Here is a 16,514-nt window from a genome sequence, read left to right on the forward strand (position 1 = left end):
CTGCATGACATCTCCCAGACTGGACCCTTTCTGGGGATGCCTGGCTGACTTCAAACTCCTGGGAATGGTTTGGTGAGTGCTGTACTGGTAAGACCTCTCATAATATATATACAGGTGAGCATAAAGGTAAATGATCATAATTAAGTACTTCCTTTTGGTAATGCTGTAATAAAAACAGGTTGCCCAGAGAAGTCATGGATGCCCCATCATTGGAAGTGTTCAAAGTCAGGTTGGATGGTGCTTTGAGCAATCTGATCTAGTAGAAGGCAGAGGGGTTGGAGATAGATCATCTTTGAAGTTTCCTTCAAACACAAAACATTCTATGATTCTAAGAACTAGTTTTTTATATATACGTATATATATTTACTAGTGTGCATTTTGTAGTAACCTGTAATATATACTTGCTTTACTCGTAGTAATTTGTAGTAAGCTATAATAAAGAAATTCACAGAAACAGAAGCCTCCCAGTTCTTATGTGTTACAGAATCCTGAGACCCCCACAGTGTTAATCCCATATGAACCAGCACTGAGCACACTTCACACACCACAGAATCACAGAACCACTTCAGTGGGAAGGGACCTTGAGATATCTCTAGTCCAACCTCTGCTAAAAGCAGGTCTGAATTCAGACCTGCATCTTCTTTAAGGCTTACTTGCTTAATTTGAGTTTCTAGCTCCATTCTTGTGTCCTTCCTTCACATGATGTTCCCATTTCCTTCCCCACTACGTTTTGGTTGCTGCAGACTCTCCTTTCCTATCATAGGGACACTATCCCAGGTGCTTTTGTGACTGAATTAACTTCAAAGCCAGTCAGTCTGCCAACTGCTGTTTCAAAGGCTAATACCACGGGCTGAAGTTAGGCACAGAAGAAAACCATCTTCCAACCCTCTGTCAGCCCTCTATCACTCCACATGTACAACAGGACAGATGAGCACTGGGGACACATCTGGTTCTTAGTCAGGATGGCAAGTTCACCTTACTCGCATCCCAGTGAGTAGGCTCTACCTCTGAAACTTAGGTCTCTGTTCTGTGAAATGCAGTAAAAACCTTCCCATACTTTGGAAAATACCTTGCAGTCTAATGACCTCTAAAGAAGATCCATTGTTATTGCTGCAGAGGTGTCCCAGTGCATGCAGAAGAGACAGGGAGGATACCACCTCTATGGCTGTCAATGGTACAAGAAACCTAGCTGCTTTCTAAACAAATGGTTAATGTTGCTACTATTTGTCAAACGATCAGAAAAACAGTGGCTACTCAGTCCCAGTAGGATGGAGAGCCTTCAGACATTGTAATTACAGGATATCATAAGCTCCCCTAAAATGCAAATGAAAATACATGTGTCTGTGAGCTAATGAGCCCCTAAGCCTCAATTCCAACTAGCAGCTGCTTATCCCAATTTTAAATCTGCTATGCAAAAGAACCCAGAAGCACAACTGCATCTGAAGCAATACTGGAGACAGAGAACTGATGAAAATAAAGATGGGACATGACCTAGAAGAGTGACTGGAAAAAATTGTGACTGCACACTCTTTAAATGTGCCAAACACCAAATGTTTAAAATGAGGGGCAAACAGGGCTTTCTGCTGCCAAGAATAAATGGCAGTGGCTGCAAGAAACAAGGCTTAAATACTGTCTTATAAAGAGAAGTAGCAACTGATGACTGTAGCCTGGATGTCCTCACAAGTCTCAACACATCATGGCTCTCACCAATGTTCTTGCCAGCTGTTAATAGCTCTGCACTCCTGTTCGGCTTTCTGTCATGCACAGATCTCAGCCTAGGCCAAAACATCAAGTAAGGAGAGGCTATAAAGGCTGGGCATGTTTTAGTTTTCTCATTGTGTACAGAAAATGACAGAGACCCAACCCAGCAAAGGAGCTACACATAGGCTTAAATTTTAGCCTATGCTTTTTATCTTCCTGATGACAGGACTTTCAGCACTTTCCTGAGGACTGGAGGAAGGCTGACATCACTCCAATCTTTGAAAAAGGCAAGAAGGAGGAGCCAGGGAACTACAGACCGGTTAGTCTCACCTCTGTCCCTGGGAAAGTAATGGAGCGACTCATTCTGGATGTCGTCTCCAAACACATAGAGGAACAGGAAGTCATTGGAAGTGGTCAACATGGATTTACCAAGGGTAAATCATGCTTGACCAATCTGATAGCTGTCTATGATGTTTAATGGGTTGGCTGGATGAGGGGAGAGCCGTAGATGTCATCTACCTTGACTTTAGCAAGGCTTTTGACACTGTCTCCGATAACATCCTCATTAGGAAGCTGAGGAAGTATGGGCTAGATGAGGTGACCGTGAGGTGGATCGAGACCTGGCTGTGTGACAGAACTCAGAGAGTTGTGATCAGCGGCATAGAGTCTAGTTGGAGGCCTGTAACCAGTGGTGTCCCTCAGGGGTCAATACTCGGTCCAATTTTGTTCAGTATATTCATTAATGACCTGGATGATGGGACAGAGTGTATCCTCAGCAAGTTCGCTGACGATACCAAACTGGGAGGGGTGGCTGACACTCCGGAGGGCCGTGCTGCCATCCAGCGTGACCTGGACAGGCTGGAGAGCTGGGCAGAGAAGAACCTAATGAGGTTCAAGAAAAGCAAGTGCAAGGTCCTGCACCTAGGGAGGAAGAATGCTAAGCACCAGTACAGGTTAGGGGTGGACCTGCTGGGAAGTAGTTCTGAGGAGAAGGATCTGGGGGTCCTGGTAGACAGTAAATTATCCATAAGCCAACAATGTGCCCTTGTTGCCAAAAAGGCCAATGGAATCCTGGGCTGCATAGGGAAGAGTGTGGCCAGTAGGTCGAAGGAGGTCATTCTCCCCCTCTACTCTGCACTGGTGAGGCCACAACTGGAATACTGCATCCAGTTTTGGGCTCCCCAGTTCAAGAGGGACAGAGAACTGCTGGAGCAGGTCCAGCGTAGGGCAACTAAGATGATTGAGGGACTGGACCGTCTCCCTTATGAGGAAAGGCTGAGAGAGCTGGGACTCTCTAGCCTGGAGAAGAGAAGGCTGAGGGGAGACCTTATTATGGCATATAAGTATCTAAAGGGAGGGTTGAAGGAGGATGGTGCCAGACTCTTTTCAATGGTTCCCAGCGACAGGACAAGGGGCAATGGGCACAAGCTAGAACATAGGAAGTTCCGTTCAAATACACGGAAAAACTTCTTTACGGTGAGGTTGACAGAGCACTGGAACAGGCTGCCCAGGGAGGTTGTGGAGTCCCCTTCTCTGGTGATTTTCAAGACCCGCCTGGATGCAGTCCTGAGTAATGTGCTCTAGGCAATCCTGCTCTAGCAGGGGAGTTGGACTAGATGATCTCTAGAGGTCCCTTCCAACTCTGAAGTTTCTGTGATTCTGTGACAAGGGTGAACTTTTGAAATGCTTCTTTCAGCTAGGGACTTGAATAGATTCTGATGGGCTGTAATTTAAAGCATCTCCAGATTAAAGCCACAAATCATCAGCCGGGATTGCAGGAATCCCATTGATCTTCATCTTCTTATGCTAAACACCCCAATTATTCAGCTTGCAGAGAAAGTCATGCCTTAACATTGAGTTAAAACTTACACTGTTAAGGCAAGAACCAACACACCTACTAAAAGCTGATGCTTCTTTTTCCTCCTTTTAAGTCTGTGGCAAGGCTGACAGACAGTGACTTAGAAACAGATGGAGAGATGGGGGCAGCTGGGGAACAGGTAGCAGTACCAAAATAGCTCTTTGGAGTATCGTTTTTGCTTAGAGATAGAAAAAAAGCCCCAGCTTCAAACTCATTGAAAAAAGAGAAGACCACCAACAGAGAACAATTTGAATGTTCTTAAGGTAAAACTTTGTTGACTGCCATGCCTCAACTATGACTACCACCGCACATAGGACAATCTGATTAATCCTTGAGTCACTTCCATTCTGTTTCTTCCTTTTGCGAACACCAACAACAAATTTCCAGTTATCCAATTTTAAAAGAACAGAACAGGTTCACTTGTTTTGTGAACTCAATGTACTGTTCTCTGGTACAGAAAGAATTCTTCTCCCATCACCACGTAGGCAACCTAAACAGAAGGGGACACTACTTTGGCCACAACTGCTGGGAAATCACACCTCCTCCTAACAGCTGGCATAAAAAAAAAAGGAGACTAAATACCAAAGCTGCTAGAAGAAAGCTCAAATATGGTCCTAAATCAGCACACACCTGAAAACTGCCATGGGTTTAGATGCTTTTTCAGAACGGAAGACAGAATTAAGAAGAGCTGCCTGCCTCTTTTTGCTGGAACCTTGAAGTGCTTTTAGACTGGTGGGCATACTCAAAATGAATGTGTCCCTTATATGTTTATGCCAGTTAGCCTGTTCAGGGAAAGTGCAGCTGTCATGGATAGTCAGAAAGAGGGTCAGCATATTTATTCACAGCAGCTCCAGGCAACTCTTTAACTGACTCACTCCCAGTGCAAACCACTGTACTATTTTTTCAGCTCCTGTGAACCATACTTCTCTTCTTGGCATCTCATGGCATCTCAGCTACTTTTCCCCACATCTTCACCTCTCATCTTCATTATGTTGCCCCTGTATAAGATCAGGTCCTTGTTGATTCTGACAAGGGTTCTGAATTTGTCTCAGAAGCACAACTGATGATCCAGTTGGGAAGAACAAAGCAAAAACAGTACTATCACCATTGTCGCTCTCACAGACCAGCTTCAGGAACATCCATCCTCTGCTGGCCTTGTCAGATAACTTGCCTTTGCATTCACACAGTTGAGAGAACCAAAAGAAGTCCACCATATGACATCTCATTTTCATTCCTGCCCTGGGGGGAGTATCTAGCAGTGAGGCTAATGAAGACATAAACAGACACATAGGAAACATATCCTTGAGCTGCTTTCAATTTAGCTCCAATACTAACTCCAGTGTGAGCCTCTTGGACATACCACGGAGCAGAAAGTCCACTCCATCTCTGTGCTTTCAGGTCATCACTGATTTGCCCAAATGGTGTGGCTGTGGAAGTCAATTCCCACAATAGCGCTTGGAATAATTTTGTCTAGTATCTGGCTGATATTCTGAAGACTTACTTCCAGCTTTGGAAGTGAAAACTGTGTGAGAGGTCTTTTCCTCCCACTTCACCTACCTCAACTTTAGATGTATCCAGTGCAGAAACACTCAACGTGCTGTTTCAGAAAAAAACCCTCCTGCTTGTTGTTATAATTTCTGCAGGTGGCTGATGCAGCACTGAAGAAGTTAAAGGGAGCCACAGCACATAGAAATGGTTTGTGTTGGTTATGTCTTCCTTTTCTGTCAAAATACAAAGCAATGTACCTGAAGTACCTGAGAATATATCTATGATGCCTCTTGCATAGAGTTATTATCTAAATTCTAGAAGACTAGGGGCATGTCTCAGTTCCAGGATACCCACAGCTCTGAGGCAGCTAATAATACAAGACCAGTCAGACTCCAAATTCTGCTGGCAGTATACCTCCTCTTTCCCCTCAAAACCTTCTCTAGTTTCACAGCACCCCTCTTTGTTCCACATGTCTACCAAGCTTTAACAAGGGAAAGCGAAGGAATAAAAGAGTAAACTGTTGCAATGAAGCTATAAAGCTGCCTGCTTGTTAGCAGACATGAAAGCATGAACCGACCACCTTCTTCTGTTTGCAAGAAGAGACCACCTTCTCCTGTTTGCAAACATTTTGAGGCAACCTAAATTGGGTCTGTATCCGTGACCATTTAGGGCATTCTCCCAGGGGATCCAAATGGGATCCATCTCAGCTAACATGGGCATCCAGCAGATATGGTAAAGAAACATTGCCTGTGCTCTCTCCATTCCCCTAAAGGGACGCCAGTGCTTCTGGGAGATCCCTTAGAAGGTCAGTTAATGGTGTTCTTTGAGGGGACCTCAGCATCTGCCAATTAGCTGTATGTTTGCAGAAGTGATAATAAAAAGGGTCCTGGAGACCACTTCTATTGCTTTGTTAAGTCTGGAAGCTGATGCACAGTCGATTTGCTGTCAGATTGGAAGGATGTGCTGCAGGGGGAGTGTTCTGCAAGGTCTATCCCTCATTTTAATTAATTGCTTGAATGACAACAGGGACAATTATCCCATTGTTGCAGTAGTGTAAGTGTAAACGGAGTAATGTAAGGAAGTAAGACACGCACGGCTTGTTAGGAGACAGAATACTTCACATGACCAGGGAAAAAAACACAGAGCAGCTTTCAAACACACCTACCTTTCTGCAGTTCTTTACCTGGATGATGGCAAGCGGAAAGGGGCTGCCACACAGGGCAAAATTAGCATTACAAGTGCTCTCGAATAATGGCATTAAACAGACAGGGTGCAAAAACAAAGTTGTCTACCAAAAGAGGAACTTTTAAGTGCACAAGCACACTATCTGCAAGGGAGTGGGGACTCACCGGCAGTTCTGCTGAAAAAGAGACAACAGAGATCTAAACTACTGTCACAGCTAAGACATGGAAGACACTAGAAAATGAGACTAGATTGGGTTTTGTCCTGCCTCTACAATTATTACATCACTATGAGATGGAAATCAATGCTGTGTGCCAGGAAATAGCTCATATTGCAGATTAAAGAGAAGAGCTACTAAATACAGTTCTCTCATCCTGACATGTGAGCGTATCAAGCAGCAAATCATCCCGATGTTCTGAGTGATTGTGTTCTGCTGAAAACGTTTAAATGACCTGCACCCTGTTCCTTTTATTGGTGACCAGAGTATATGTCAATGCTGTATTTCATCCTTCTCTAGCAAAGAACTACCACAGATCCTGTTAAAAGACTTCATTGTCACCCTTTGGGCCAGAGAAGGAACACATGCTTACAGGAAAAAGTTGTAAATGTTCCCCAAAGGTGCTGAGATCTTCTTGAGGAAAGCACATTTTTAAAATGTTACATAATGAAACAGTCTCTAGTTAAAACGATTTATGTTACTTTCCACTGTCAAGCTGGTCTATCCATTTGAGCACTGTAATGAGCTTGTCCATAAACTTCAATGCTTCAGATGGAAAGTTACACAGACAAGTTCATAACAAGTTAATTAAACTGAAGTTTAGATAATGATGAACCGCTTTTCATGACAAATATATTCTTCCATCAAAACCAGTTCAGCTGTCTGCATCCTTGAATGCGGTGGCTGACAGGTTTGCAACACGCAGCCACATATCTGTGCTTGTGCTTATCTGTCTGACACAGGTCATGCTGCAGTGAAACCATAGCGCCAGGGGGTTTCAGATGGACCGCCACAGCTGACATCCAACCTACTTCTGCCATGACACTGCACTGGAAGATTAAAGGCCATGCCCCAAAAAGTAGTAACAGTGTCACAGCCTGTTCATTTAGTTTCTTCTCACACATTTGTGGTTACAGGCACAATCTTGGAAGAGAGGCATGTTGTGTTCAGGCATACATTCTGCACTCATCAAATGACTAAATATAACCATACCAATACACATAAAGATCGGTGTAGGTATAAGCCAGATGGAGCTTATTAAAACCCAGAGGCCTGTGGACAGTATATGGACAGTGCTGAGAAAATGTCTGACAATTAACTGCCATTTGGAACCAGAAGTCACAATGACATGCCAGGAATGAGAGATAAAGGAGAAGTAGCTCTGCTTATGATGGCAGGCTAAGGTGATAATGGACAGGGAGAAGAAAGCTCTCTGCTCCGAGTTTCTTTTCCCCAATATCCCTCGGTGGCTCAGAACATGCTGTGAAACAGATAGGACTTCCCATATTGCTTGTGAAAAACTACGTAATCCAACAGGCCAGAAAGGGAGAATAATCCCTGGATAGGCAATTCTGCCTCATTTACCGAACTGGCATGTGCTCATGATCACAGAGTCAGCCAAAAGTCAGACAGGTTTCTGAGTGGCTGATAACTTGTGTTGTGCTCTCTATCCTTGAGCAACAAAGACTGCAAGGTTAGGCCAGCTTCTCCAAGAAGAAGAAAAATCACGGCAGTACTCCTCTCTCCTCTCACTGCCCCAGTGTGAGGTTCTTCGTTTGTTTTTGAGGGCATGGGAGTGGATTTGAATGAGAGAAATGAAAACCAACAAACCCTGCTTTGTCCAACACAACTAATTTCTTATATTTAAAAATAAGTTATTGCCAGCTTTAAAGCCTGTCTTAATAAAGACCGACTCATGAGTTGATTCCCTTATAAAGGCTTTGTAGTTAAAGAGAATGGGAATAGGGACCTTGTTAAGACGAAAGCTCCATCGAGTATTTTGCATTTCAAGCCAGTTACCTCTTATCACTTTCTGTGTTTAGTTGTCTAATAAAAAGGTTAGCAAACATGAACAGTGAACATTTCCCAGAACACAAGGAACCTCATGACTCTCTGCTTAAACTCTGAACTGAATTTAACTTTTAACTACTCAGAGACTGTCAATGGTATAATCATGGCAAGTCTCTTTGAATCTCCTTTCGTTCACACAGAATGAAAATTGAGGGGAATGGTGGATAACAGGAATTGTTCTCCTACCTCTGAGCCTATAATCAATACAGTCAATGAAGGGCTCCTTCTTGTTCATATTCAATGTCCTGTACAGCCATGGTACTCTGCAGTTAGTGTGTGCACACACTAGTGGGAGGCACAGAGAGGTCACGTTCTCAGTAAGGCTAGCAGTTTTGGAGAGCTAGTCTTGTGGTTTTTCTGTGTGGCAATGAACACATCTAACAGATGGAGAAAGAGAGAAAATGCCGTCTCAGCACAGAATGGCTCTTCAAAGGGTGCCACGGGCTTTCCAGAAGGAGAGATTTGCTGGAATTGAGGTTGTGAGCAGGCTCCATCAGTTGTGGTCCTTGGTGCAGTACACCCAGCAGCAGTACAGGGTACCCTGCCACCATATAAATAAAGTCTTGCGCCTACTGCTGGAAGCTCTGAAACATGCCCCATACATGAATGATGCCATTCCCCATCCTAGGTTAGGATGCACATCTCTACCAAAGGTCACCATGCTTTCTCATTAAAGCCAAGGCCAGGTCTTTCTCAGGGAGAGCTGCACATACATTGCCCCGGTATAAATTGATAAAATTCCACTGTGAGTCCGGTTCATCACAAAATTACCATGCCATCATGAGCAGAGACAGAACCAAAGCTCACTGAATGAAAGCCTCTGATAGCATTAACCCCTACATTTACCTTCACTGATAGTTCACACCAGTGCTTTCAGTGGCACCATGTGAATACTAGCCCTGCAATTCAGACTGCTGAGCTGTGTAAATTCACAGGATATCATTTATTTGTCTTCTTCCTCACTGCTGGGCCCAAGAAACACCTGGCTATAGATAATGGCAAGTACCAGAATCTAGGTACATGTTTGCAGGGAAGAAGTTGCAGCAGTCAAAAGAAGGGTAACAAGTTTATTGGTGGATAATTGTAGTGCTGAGCCCTCAAACAAGACTTTTTGTTTCATTTCCTCCCTTCTGTTGTTGTCCTGATTAGAGGTCACCGTGAAGAACAGACCCAAGCAATTCTGTGAAATACAGACAGCAGCTCTGGCTGTACTTAATAGCATTATCAAAATGTCAGTAAATTCATGCTGTTACCTCCTACCAGCTGCACCATTAAAAAAAGTCTGCTCCTAAGGAGTACATGAGAAAGGGATCCACAACAGTGCAACGCAGACGGACAAGGGTGATATACTGCTCTGTGCAGGGTGACAACATGGACATGAATCACCAGGTGCCTTCAGAGAGCAGCTAGACAGGAGCTTTTGTGACAAGGAAGAAAGGCAAGAAAGCGTTATCAGGGCCAAGACCTGTCTGTCTTTCTCACATGGACTATGTAAAGCGTTCCTGGCCCTGTGAGAGTGACTAAAAAAAGAGATGCTCTCTGTGCCTCTTCAGGGCAGTGCACCAGTCCTGAAGATGCTGAGGCAAGTGATGTCAATGTGATCCTTCTGCTAGGCACATATTAAATGAGGAATACCACACAGATAGCCTGTCTGATCCTGGTGGATACATTTCAATGGTTCCTAAGCTCTCCTGTTAAGTAGTTTCACTGCTGTCTTAGCACCAAAGTAAAAAGGAGAGAGATAACATCCTGACAGGACAGTTCACGAAATGAGGAAAAAAAGAAGTCTGCAAGATAGGCCAATGTCCACGTCTGTGTATTTAAGTTATTGAGAGGACAGAAAATTATTGATGGAAGTCAATATAAGAGCACAGCACGGAGGCAATGCAGAAAAGCATATGAAATCATGTGCAAGTGTGTCTCAGATGCTTTTAAATTTCCAACGGCACACAGACCACTCAAAATTAAGTCTGGCTTTCCCCTTGATGTCAGCCATCTTTAAGCCAAGGCCCTCTATGGCCTTCAAGGCCCTCAAACTACACAACTGGCTTTTATCTTTTGTGGTATCTCTGATTAATCCCTCCCAACAGAGGAAAATTTCCCTATAAAGCACTACATTCTTACAAACTGTTTGAAGGTAGAAGAGTGTGATCTTTCTCTTTCATTCTAAGTGAACTGCACTTGGAGCAGATCTGGCTCTTGACCAATGAACCCATCCATCAGTCCGGTAGAGTGTCTCCGAGAATATTTGCATACTGCTTCCTTACCAGACCACTCCTCCCTGAAACGGGAAGTTCAGCACAAATACAGGAAGGAGGATTTTCCCCAGGCCCTTCTCCCTGAGCTCTTCTCTGATCACTGGGGTACTTCTTTAAGTCACAAAGTAATAAAGGCAGATGGATACTTCTTTCATGTGTTGCTGAAGACAAATGGGAATCCAGGCAGGCATGGAGAGCATCTGTCTCACACTGTGTAGAACAGACTTTGCAGCTCTGAGACCACTTTTAGAGGCTGAAGTAGAAAGTGAGCAGCACACTACAGCCAGACTTGGGTAATGGAACTTTTCAGAGGAGGAATGGGTAGGCTTCCTTTGTTCTGACATCAGGAAATGTATTTAGAGCATCAGCTTTCCACATTTTCAGAGACAGAAATAAGAGCGGAATGCCAACCGTGTTTTCATCTGGCAAAGATGTCATGCTTGAATGTGCAGGTGGCAACAGTGTGAAGGCACACTGATCAGCTGCTGGGGATGCAATAATACAGCAAGAAGCCATGCTAAGCATCCAGCCCAAAAGAGACAGAAGGTACACCTCCCACCACTTGGAGTCCATGCATAAATCCGGTGCTGGGTTCCATCCACAGCTTTGTCCCTACTGCAAATATATACCTAAAGATATCTTCTAGAGGTATCTACGTAGGAGTGTAATTTGACTCTACTTGTCGTCAGGGATTGAGAGTTCTTATTGGATCCTTTCCCTCCTTTAACTTCATGGGAAGAGGAATTCTACTTTCCAAGTTGTCCTGCACTGAACAGATTTGCTTCTGTTCTGTTCCCTGAACTTTAAGTGAGAGGACAATATAGACGAGGAAACAAATACAACACTGAGCCAATGTCTGTTCCCATTAAATACAGTATTCTTTAGCATGGACCACACGTTACCTGGCTGTCATGCCTTTAACCTAAAGGATAATTCTGTTACCAAAGACTCTGTAGGATGAGTTGTTTCCAGCTGGAGTAAGGTCACCTCCTTTGCAAACTCTACCTGGATGACTTATTCACCCTCCTGATGTCTCTGATGATTTATTAGAGAATTGCAGGTGCATTAAAATTATAAATAATGCAAAATTGTAATGTGTTTTATGTATTCACTTCAAACAAAATACAAACCACACTGTCACTGCATTTGCTGACTTTGGTCTTAATTTGGATTTAAAGCTTATTTCAAATCTTTTATAAACCAGATCATTACCTTTTTTCCTCTCACCATGAAATGCACAACTTTTCACTGAATCACTTTTGCATTCCCTACTGCCAGCCAAGGCTATTGTGAGATGCCTGTCACCCAAAAGCTGACAAAATCAATGCCTGTCACTTAATCCCGACCATAGGTTTCATCTAACCAACAAGGCAAAAAATAAATTACTTTATCAACTTCAGACTCTTTACATCTGTTTTATTCCCAACTGTAACACAACCAGTTATAATTGAGTTGCAGTTTAATCACCTAAGTGGGCCACCCTGCGAGGAAAAAGGGAAAAAAAAAAGAAAAAAGAAAAAGAGAAAAAAGAAGAGAGAATCTAGGTCACTGTTCTTAAGACAACAAAATAGATAATTGCTTGACTCCAAAGCATCCATGCTCTACTTGGGGCAGTGCCTCTGAGGACTCAAGACCCTGTTGTGCAGAATCAAACCCTTGGTTTCACTGGTCATTCAGAGCTTGTCTCTGCATTTAACTCAGGGAAAGGATTCAAGATGTGAAGCAGAGTTAAAACTGTAGCAGCTTTGTCTTCACTTTAGCCAGTGTGGAAGAACACTCTTGTCTGTGGTGGTGGTGAAGAGGATGTGTTTTACCCACCTACTTTAAGCAACTCCTAGCACATATTGTAACAACTTACAAATTGACCGTAAAAACTAAACCTCTTTTAAGGAAGATTTTGTTAATATGGACAATCTTACAAGTGAAGAGTCAAAGATGTTGTCTGCTTTCTATAAAGATACTCAGGATAGAAAATTATTTCCTGCCTCACTGGCCCTAGCTCTCCGGGCATGCACAGTTACACTGATACTTTCTTTGAAACCCACCTGAGACCCTGTTTTCATTTCTCCCTGGTTCCCCCAGCAGCAGGCTCCCCCAGCACCTCTCTCCTCTTCCACTAGTCTGAAAAACTCTTCTAATTCCTAACTCGAGTATGTTCATAGCCAATTAATTTACATTCATACTTTTACCAATATTGTCCTTCACTGCAGTGTTTACCTCTCTTATGTATTTAGAGAGAGTAGTTGTGTCTTAACCTTTTTTCCCTCGTCATTTTAATGCATCTCCATGTAATTATAAATTTCCTCTTCCATGCTCCTTTTAATCTGTCACTGTGAATCTTGGCTAATATGGAAGGGGAACTGCTGATATTTAAACCATGCAGTAAGAAAAATAGAGAAGAGAAAGTTGCAATAGTCCCAAGAAAAGTGTTTTAAATATACAGAATGAAAAAAAAAAAAAAAAAAAAAAACACCAAACCCACACCACTGAAAAAGACTTGTCTATTTCTAATGGAGACTGGTGTTTTTCTAAACACTCTCCCAAGCAGTTTTGTTGCCAGCTAGAACTGTGGACAGGTGCAGCTATGTTGATGTGCTGGTAGTTATCAAAACCTCTGAATATTTTCTCCTTCTCCTCAATTTTTTTTTGTTTTTATTTTGTTTCTTTATATTTTTAAATAAAATGTCTTATTTAATGAAAAAATAGATCCAAAGGAAACTGCAAAGAAAAATTCATTCACAAAGAACAAAACATTTCACTCAGTAAGAGCCATATGTTGATTCAAGGAAGAGTGGCATGCATACACTTAACTCCAGCATAAAATAAAATACGATGTCTTAGTCTCATGCAGTCTTTCTCTTCTTGATTACTGAGAAGATACAAACTGTGTTTAAAAGCTTTTCATGGAAAAAAAACAACACCATGTTTTAGTAAAACCTTTCCAAAGTCCTCTTGCAAATTAAAATTTTAATTAATGCATGCATTTTCAAGGAATTTAATGGTCATGTATGCTTAGGACAGGCACTGGAACAGAGACCAAGCAGTCCCACACAGTTTCTCTCCACTCAGGCGGCGTGCAGAAAGTCTCGCACTACATGCAATAACATGGTGGGAGGGAAGGAAGATGAACAAGAAAGTTTCACTGACAATATCAAGAGAAGGACAAGCTTTCAAGTCTATTAAGTACGCATGTTCAGCTCTGCTAAGCACCAAGAAACAGAAGAAGGAGTAATAGAAGGAAAAAAGAATGCTATTTCCTTCCCATGAAGGGAATTGCAGTATTCAGGTGCCCATAAGTCACACTTGACTCTGTCCTGATCTTAGGGTAATGGAGTCACATACTGCTTCCTATGCAACGGGGCTGTGAGAGATACCATCTAACCTAGAGATCAAGTGGCCTTTCAAGTACACCCAGGGTTCTCCCAAGGACAAGGCCAGCAGTTGAGACAACCATCTCCCACTCAGTTACCTTGAAAACAAGGTTCAAATGTTCAAATGTCTTTTCCAGTGGTCAACTTTGCCTTTGCTTGCCAGCAAAACAGAAGAGGTGGATCCAGGCACACAGAGACATGGCAGTTCAGCTGTCTGCCAACCTAAGCATTGACACACATTTCTTTGTCATCCCTTTTCCTTTAATTGTTGTCTGCCTTCCCCTTTGTTGCTCCCATTCTCTCGGGAGACAAGAGTTATCAAAACAGCTCCACCATTCCAGAATTGTGTTTATTTGTTTCTTTCTTTATTTTCCACAGAAGATAATTCACAGCCATTTGAATCCCAAATTTCTGTTATGTTGCATGTTTTGCATTCCTTCAAGGTCAGTATCACTGCAAATAAGCCACAAGACTCAAATTATGCTGCAAAAGCATAAGTAGCTGCTAAGAATCTTCTTTCCTGTAGGTAATGACAAATTCAAATTGTAAAAATATGCACATCAAAGCAGAAGATTAAATTTATTGTTTGTATTAATTCATTTCTGCAGTGACAGCATACATCCAATTTGAAATTGGGTTATTTAAAACTGCAGGGGGTGGAAATCAATTCTTGAATTGCACAGTGTGATCATCGATTTATCCCTAGTAGAGAGACACAATTTGTTTAAAGTATTTTGTTTCTAATATGCACTGTGATTTGTACCAGTGATAGGAAGATCACTAGTAACCTTTGCCATGCCTGTAATTGCAGCTGTTACCCTTTAGCAAACCACATGATCATCTGCCCAGAAATCTGTGGAAATTCTCAGCCTTCTCAGCAAAGCTTTACATCCTTTGAGACACGTACTCCAGCCACTAAAGCCAACCTGCAAGAAACAGAACTGACTATATCCAAGCTCTCACAATCAAGCTATAGGTGAGAAAATAAGATGGCAACCAACATCATAGTTCTCAAAGCCATAACTTAGCAAATGTTAATGTTCCGTGCAGCCTTGAGCAAGCACTTGATTCCAGCACATGGAATACAAAGGCAGTGCAGAGTTACAACCCCCCGAAGAGGAGTGTCCAACGCTAAGGCAGAGTGCTCTCTGCCCCTTTACTGAAAGAGGAGAGCCAGAGAATTTGGAAGAGCCTCAGCATGCTGCATTTGCAGCTGTTGGAAATGGGAGTAGAAATTCTGCATCTTTGAGGAACTAATGTCCCATAGTCACCCCGTTATGAACCATATTCACTCTCCAAGGGCTGAAAAACTGTGGGTTCCCACCCTAGAGAACACTAGAACATGTATTTATCTCTAAGTCTCAACACCAGCCTCTTCTATTCCCTCTCTTTCCTCTCTGAGCACTATCACATAATGTTCGAAAAGGGGATGATGATATTCAAACAGAAAAGCGTGCATTTGCATGCTCTCTGACATGAGACAAGCCAGTGGCAACACACTACAGATCTGTCCCTTTCTTCCTGCCAGTCTTTCCTGCTTACTGCCGTTCCTCTTCCAGGCCTCCTAAGCAATTTGGTGGCCTTCAAAAGTTGCTGCAGCTGTCACAGGTTTCATACTGCAATTTCCCATGCAAACATTTTGCTGCTGGAATGGATTTTTGTGCTGTTGGCCTTGGGGGAGCTCCAGAAAGAAAGAGACATTCCTGCCCTCCATAAGGATAGGACTTAAGAATGGACAGCCTTTGCAGAGATTACTTAGGCATTTTGGAGCCCTGTACCTTACTGCAGTACTAGCAAACACAAATGGTCTATACACTCACAACTTAACTCAGCAAGATTTCTAAACCCATGTAGCCCTCATGGATTTGATTTCATAGTTTTACCTTCATTCTAATCTAAACAAAGCCCTCCAATGTGCATCAGCATTCATATACACCAGCCTTCTCTAATGGCTGTCCTTTTGCCAGCACATAAGCAAGTGAATAGGTCTCCACAGCTAACTAAATCAACTAAAGTCTGAACTTCCCTCTTCCCAAGGGCCAACACAAAGGCAAACAAGTGGTTTACATTTTCAGAGTCCCATTTCACCAGGAGGGTCTGAATAACTGTAATGCATCACGTACTAGACTCCTGCCCAGCTCCAAATCCGCTCCTGCAGATAATGTTTCCTGTGCAACACAGGCCAAAAATCAAGAACTGTCAAACTCTATTTGTGCCGAAACTATACAGCTGGCAAGAAACCACCACTTTTCTCTGCCCCCATGAGATCTAATTTCAATTATGAAAGACAGAAAAAGAGAAAAGCCAGAAAGATTCAATTGTATGGCAACATATGCCAAAATGAAAAGTATGCAGAAATACTTTCAAAGTGGACAGAGAATCAAAGAGAAGCATCTTTTGTTCTGCCATGGAGGAATCATAATAGACATGAAATTTCCTTATTTCTCTCTCTCTCCCCACTCTGAGAGAGAAAACTTCCTGTTTATCCATGTCGCTGCACTTTAAGCAGGCTCTCGGCAAGCAGATGCTCAGCAAAAGAAATTTTAGTTGAGCTCTTTGTGGTGTATCTCTGTAATCAGCAGGCTGAA

The 16,514-nt window shown here is 42.7% G+C and overlaps 1 protein-coding gene across 2 annotated transcripts in view; it reads right to left on the minus strand.

Moving 5' to 3' along the window:
- Window positions 1-16,514, minus strand: part of CPLX1 (complexin 1) — a 107,293-nt gene that overhangs the window by 83,483 nt on the left and 7,296 nt on the right. The window lies entirely within an intron of this gene.

This window comes from Rissa tridactyla, chromosome Z, assembly GCF_028500815.1.
Source record: "Rissa tridactyla isolate bRisTri1 chromosome Z, bRisTri1.patW.cur.20221130, whole genome shotgun sequence".
In the NCBI taxonomy this organism is placed as follows: Eukaryota; Metazoa; Chordata; class Aves; order Charadriiformes; family Laridae; genus Rissa; species Rissa tridactyla.